We start from the raw sequence: 7,137 nt of genomic DNA on the forward strand, positions 1-7,137 counted from the left end.
ACTAATGAAAAATGCAATGTATTAATGGAAAGTCAGTATGGTTTTAGGGCAGCCAGGTCAACAACATTGGCAATGATAGAGTTAGTGGAACATATAACGGAATATATACAAAACAGAAAATATGCAGTGGGGATATTTATTGACTTAAAAAAGGCCTTTGATACTATTGATCATAAAATATTAATATATAAAATGGAAAGATATGGAGTGAGAGGGGTAGCAAATAACTGGCTGAAAAGTTATCTTGACAACAGACAGCAATATGTACAAATTGGTCAGTCCAAATCTTTATGTTTGAATATTACATGTGGGGTTCCTCAAGGCTCAGTATTGGGTCCCAAATTGTTTATTATGTATATTAATGATATATGTAGAGTGACTAATGTTTTGAATTTTGTTATATTTGCTGATGATACAACTATTTTTTATACTGGGGATGATCTAAAACAGGTTTTGGATGATGTTGGTAAAGAAATTGATAAACTTAAATACTGGTTTGACAGAAATAAATTATCTTTAAATTTAACTAAGACAAAATTTATGTTGTTTGGAAATAAAGAAATTAATACTATGGTAAAGTTAGAAATTAATAATGTAAGGATTGAGCATGTTTTTCAACATAAGTTTCTAGGAGTAATATTGGACCACAAGTTATGTTGGAAACCCCATATCAAACATGTGTGTAATAAGATGGCAAAAATTATAGGGATATTAGGGAAAAATAGGCATATCTTGAATATTAAAACTTTGCACACTTTATACTGTACAATGTTACTACCATATTTGGAGTATTGTGTTGAAGTTTGGGGTAACACATATAAGAGTTCTCTACAAAAAATATGTATTATGCAAAAAAGAGCACTGAGAATGATATATAATGTTGGGTATAGGGAACACACAAATCCACTATTCTTTAAATCAAAACTTATGAAATTTATGGATTTAGTAAAATTTAAAACTGCTCAGATGATGTTTAAAGCAAAAAACAGTATGCTTCCAAAGAATATTCAAAATTTCTTTAAAAATAGAGAAGGAAGGTTTGATCTAAGAGGGAAATGTAACTTTGTTCAACCATGTGTTCGCTCAAATCTTAAAAGTATGTGTGTATCAGTTTGTGGAGTGCGTTTGTGGAATGGTCTAGATGATGAAATTAAGTTAAGTACAACTATTGCACAATTCAAGAAAAAATATAAGGAGCATATAAATAATGTGTATAAATACGAATGAGATGTTTTGTTATTTTTGTTATTGTTGGATTGTAGCTTCATATACATTAAAATGATCTATAGAAGATTGGGTAGATTGTATCACAGGGCACTTTGGCATGGGTAGGTGTGTGTAGCCATGCATGCTGGTGTTAGAGTATGCATGTTTGGTTAAAATGTTTGGTTAATATTATAATTCAGTTTAATTATGAACTTGTAAAAGGCAATGGGGACAGGACTAGATAAGCTATTGCTTCTTCCTGCTCCCTTTTCGAACACCTTGAGATTGTTATAAAATACATTGCTGGTCATTTTATTTATTTATTTATTGATGTTTGATTTGCATTTGTTATATAGGTGAATATGTGTATATATGCATATATGGATATATGTATGTTTTATTTTCCTACACGTTTATTTATTTTTCGTTGTTGTTTTTTGTTTTATTTTGATTGTTCGAAATAAATTGAAAAAAAAAAAAAAAAATAAAAAAAAAAAGAACTCATGATTTCAAAGTGACATGAGAACAAACAGACTTGGATACCAGTTACGTCAATTTGCTTTCCTCGCCTTTGATATTCATTACACTCCACTGATCAGAATTCAAAGATGTGAATGTGCATACAGAAGCTGAGTTATTTAAAAGTACAAATTTAAATGTTGGTCCTGCTTGTAAGTCCTTGCAGCTGGACTGGAGGTACATCTTCTATTTATTACACTGCTGTGTGTGTGAGGCTGGTAACACAAACAATACAGACTTAGTCTAAAGAATTTTTGTAAATTTACACATTTACTGATCTTTACTCCATTTAATCTGGTCATTTTTAAGTATTGGCTTTGGATTTTTTTTTTTAAATCTACCTTAGTGCATTCAGGAGTAAGGTGATAGGAACATGATCCATTTTTTGTTACTGTGTTTAATATGAAAAGCATCTCAATTTACACTTTATGAATCGCAAATCACACACAGTGTATGCTGAAAAATTCAGAATTCCCTCAATAAATCCAAGTAATAAAAAAACTGACAAACAATATGACTATAGTGATAGTGCTCATACACAGTACTTGTATTTATATATTTTTCTCTGATCTCTTTTTTTCAAAACAAATTAAACAACGTAGAGAAAATGAATGAAAAAGCCAAAGAAAAAACTTCTGTAATATGTCTCTAATGATTACACGCATTACACACACTAGATTAGATTTTTGATGCCAACTCCATACAGATTTTATTCAAATAGCTGAAGAAACAACAGAAATATAATTACTACGTTTTTATTTCAACATTGCACACCATGTCATTACTTCTACTTTGTGATTAGATTAGCACTTTGTAAATATGACCCACAAATAAGGGTGTAATTCTCTTAGAATTAAACTCAATTTCAGTGTATTTTATCAGAAATTATGATGTCTACAAATACTTACTTGTGGATACATTAGAATACACATTCCTGCATTCTGTGTTACTTTCTTGTAGGAAAGTGGTAACAATTCAAGGTTTTACAGGTTAGTTGTAATTGTATTGTAATTTTAAGTAGTGAGTAATTTTAGGTATTTTACATCAAATAAGAAATAATTATACTCTAAGTAATTTTAAGTGGTGAGTAGCTTCCATGAATTTTAGCTTAAAAACAATAGGGGTACACGCTGTATTATGAAGCAGCTTAATCTCCCAAACTTATTTCATAATTAAATATTATTTTAGTGTGCATGATGGATTTTTGACAATTTAATTATACTCTGATAAGACATATAAAAATGTGATAAAGACTGTTCTGCTTTTCCTATTTACAATAAAAAAAAAAACACCATCAAACATTGTGAATCATAGGCCCATCTGATCTAAAAGGCAAATCAGTTTAATTTGTCCATTTCTTTCTCAATCTTTCTTACTGACTTCAATCTTCTTACTGACTGACAGCTAAATATTAGTGTCTTTTGTGTGTTTTATTTGAATCAAACTTAAAGGGTCTTTAGATTTCACCTTGCTAACATCAGAGCCACTTGAAGAAGACAAGGCATTGCCTTGCTATTTTCTTGGTCCAGGGGAGCTTCAGGGTGCCCTTTGGGTAAATTTCAATCAACGGTTCTTACAGTGGTTTAGCCCTTCACATTAGTTTGTTATCTCCATCTCCCTCTTGCTTTGTTTGCATTGTCTTTCTGCAGCCATCAGGCATAACATTATGACCACCTGCCTAATATTCCTAATATTAGGCAGGCTGTTTTGCTGCCAAAACAGCCCTGATCCGTCGAGGTGTGGACTCCACTAGACCCCTGAAGGTGTGCTATGGCATCTGGCCCCAAGACGTTAGCAACAAATCCTTTAAGTCCTGTAAGTTGCGAGGTGGGGTATCTAAGGATCGGATTTGTTTGTCCATCACATGCCAAAGATGCTTGATTGGATTGGCATCTGTGCAATAGTGACAGTAGCTCGTCTGTTGGATTGGACCACACGGGACAGCCTTCATTCCACATGTGCAATGAACGTTCATTGGGCACCCATGACCCGGTCACTGGTCCAACACTGTTCCTTCCTTCAACCACTTTTGATAGATACTAACCACTGCAAACCAGGAAACCCCCCTACAAGAGCAGCAGTTTTGGAGATGCTCTGACCCAGTCATCTAGCAATCACAATTTGGCCCTTGTCAGAGTCACACAAATCCTTATGTTTGCCCATTTTTCCTGCTTCTAGCACATCATCTTTGAGGGCAAAATGTTTACTTCATCTCTAATATATCCCATCCACTAACAAGTGCTATGATGGACAAATAATCAGTGTTATTCACTTTACCTGTCAGTGGTCATAATATTATGCCTGATCAGTGTATATGATAGTGCAGTTTGAAATGTGAGTTTAGAGCACTTTATCCTACGAAATCCAAATAAAATTCCCATGCATCACATAACTCATGACTGAAGAGTCAAGGTGTGGTGATCCATTTACTTTTGGTCATTCACTCATCCTTGTCCAAAGGTCAGAATTTTTGGTTCTCGACAAAAGGTAGCTGATATTTGCACTTTAACATATGAAAAGGTATTGCTTAGCTCAATGGTTCCCAAAATGTGGGCTGCAAATGTACTGCGGGGGGGTTAAGTGGGCCGCAGCACTTTTGACTTTGGGAACCACTGGCTTAGCTGAATAAAGGCAGAGTTAATAAGAAATTCATCCATGCATTTGTTAAGAACTTATCCACTTCAGGGATCCCTTTTGTTTTGTTTTACTGTGTGCATTTAATTTTTCCTGTTGTTACACAATATACAATTAAAGACATCTTTACCATGTGAATAGATTATTATCCTTAAAAATCACAACTAAAACTTTTATAATAATTTCTATGCTAAAATATTGCTTATTGCTAGTTACCCTGTTTTGTCAATGTAAGGACGTCAGTGCACAGTTACTTTTTAGCTTCAATTTATCGAGTTGTGTCACTACATAATGACAGAATAAATTGGTTTCAATTTTCAGTTTTGCTTTAATTTTTCTGTTTTTTTGCTCTATATTCATCCTAAGTTTTTGTTTAACAAAAAAGCCATTAATATGTGCAAAAAAATCTAAGACTAAAAACAAACAAACAAAAATTTCCTTAAACTCTATATTTAATTAAAATGTTGATCAAGACAACATATATTTCAACAGAAATCGAATAGGTTGTTGACATTTTATTTTAAATATATTTGTACATTATGATGTATAAATTCTAATATATGATTTTATACATCATAATTTATCTTAATTAAAAACACAATCAGCTTTAAAAGACAAAATACAAATCAATATAAAGGGCTTTGTTAATTATATTAATTACATACATAAAGCTCTACCAAATGTTATTACCTTTTTAGCATTTTAGTTTTTATATTTGTAAGAAATGTCTTTCTGAATATCCCGACCTTTATCAATAATGTCCCTCTCCTCAGCCACAGATTATTTGTAGCAATGAGCTCGTTCAATATTGTACATATAAGGAAATACTCACAAAAAGACAAATATTGCCAAGGTTGACTATCTTAAGCTGCCACTAGGACTGTGCCATACCATACGGTCATACGGTATAATACTGGTATTTTTGCAATTTTTGTAATGTCATATCACAATATCAATGATGTAGTGACATCATGCATTTATATTCCCTAGTGCACACAACAATAAAATAAGTCTAGACATGTCTCAGAGCAATTTAGTACCTAGTACTGTAGCTATTTCAACCATCTCCAACAAAGCACAATACTTTGAAAAAATATGCATGAAATCTGTTCCTGCAAAAGGTGCAACGAATAAACTTGTTTTCACTATGCGTACCATAATAACCTGGCTTTATGTTGAGTAAACCTGGCTTTATGCTGAATAAAGCCACTCGTGGTCGCTTTACGCTGAGTAAAACTAGGATATGATGGCACGTGAGGAGGAGATGCTAGCACTTGGTTATGTGCAACCCATAAGTAAACTTTACGGAGCATCGTTGAACCACTTGTTAGTTACACTTCATATGACAGAAAGAGCAAATGATAGACGGAAATTAATGATGTAGTTACATGGTTAAAAGGAGGATATAAAGGAAGCTTTTAAAGGGCTTGGCTGAAGTTACAATACAATTTTACTTTGTGAGAATATTGTGCAGGCTCCTGTTTTTGTTAAACTAAAGTGTTAAGCAGTCATATTATACTTTTACTTAAAATCTCCAGGGAGAAAACTACCTAGGCTTACATTTGACTTATGCTATGTCATTACTATTGCACTATAATGCTGCTGCAGCTGACACCTTGTGGCAGTAGATTCATACTTTGAATCAGGTAGTCTGTCATCAATGACAGCAGCTCATTAGAAAAGAAAGATGGAAAATGCCCTTCATTTTGTTTGCATAATAAAAGCTGCTGCTTGCAAGCTGCTATCACAGATAAAGTGCTGTTCAGAAGTTTTCTCTATAAACATAGCTATAAATATTATTATCACAAATTTCCTTGAAATATCATAATGTAATTTTAAGGCTACATCATGCAGCCACTTCAGAATCAAAATCTATAGCAAAGTATACGTTTTGAACTATCACTGCAAACATGTAAATGCAAGCCAGACAAAAATATGTTCATGTTATCTATGATTTAGTGATGATCAGCCCACAAAAAATGGAGTTGTCTTTCCTCACTCAGATCAGTCATATTTTCTTTCTCACATTTCTGTATTGCTTTTAATGGAAAGGATTTTAGTTTGTACAAAAGACAGTAACCTACATCAGGCCAATTTTATCAGTCTGTGCATTCATGTGCACATAGATTTCTGTGCAGTGTATAAGCAGAGATTACTGATAACATCTGACATCACAGAAATCCCCACTCCACTATAGGCTATTAGGCTGACTCATTTTATCTCTTTTAGTTCATGCCAGTTTCATCAATTCTTTGCAGTGTATTATTCACATGAATAACTGAGTAACACTGAATTGAAATATAAAACTTTCTTTCTTAAGAGGTAGATATTGTATTATACATCCTGTGAATGGATAATACAATATGTGGATGCCTATAATTATAGCCACATACTGCATCACAAACATTGGAGGAAAAAAAAGATGCAGTCTCTAGTTGTTATTTTATGTTGTATTTTTAAAAGTAATGTATTGATTGACAAGGCAGTTGCATTTCATTTTCAATATTCAGTACATTTAAACATAAATAATATACAGCAATAGACATTTTCTTCTCACCACATGTCTTGGCATTCACTTTACAGGTTTACATGCACACTACACATGCACCATGAACTAGGAAAATAAAAATAACCAACCTCATGTAAACACACAGTGAGGAATGTACCGAATTAGTCTCCCAGCTTTTCCACTCTTCTTTAAACCTCATCTTAAACACCAGTTACTGGATTTACTGTAACATTTGTAATCTTTTGTGTAGGATCAAGCTATAAGGATTA

The sequence above is a fragment of the Archocentrus centrarchus genome, chromosome 5, assembly GCF_007364275.1.
Source record: "Archocentrus centrarchus isolate MPI-CPG fArcCen1 chromosome 5, fArcCen1, whole genome shotgun sequence".
In the NCBI taxonomy this organism is placed as follows: Eukaryota; Metazoa; Chordata; class Actinopteri; order Cichliformes; family Cichlidae; genus Archocentrus; species Archocentrus centrarchus.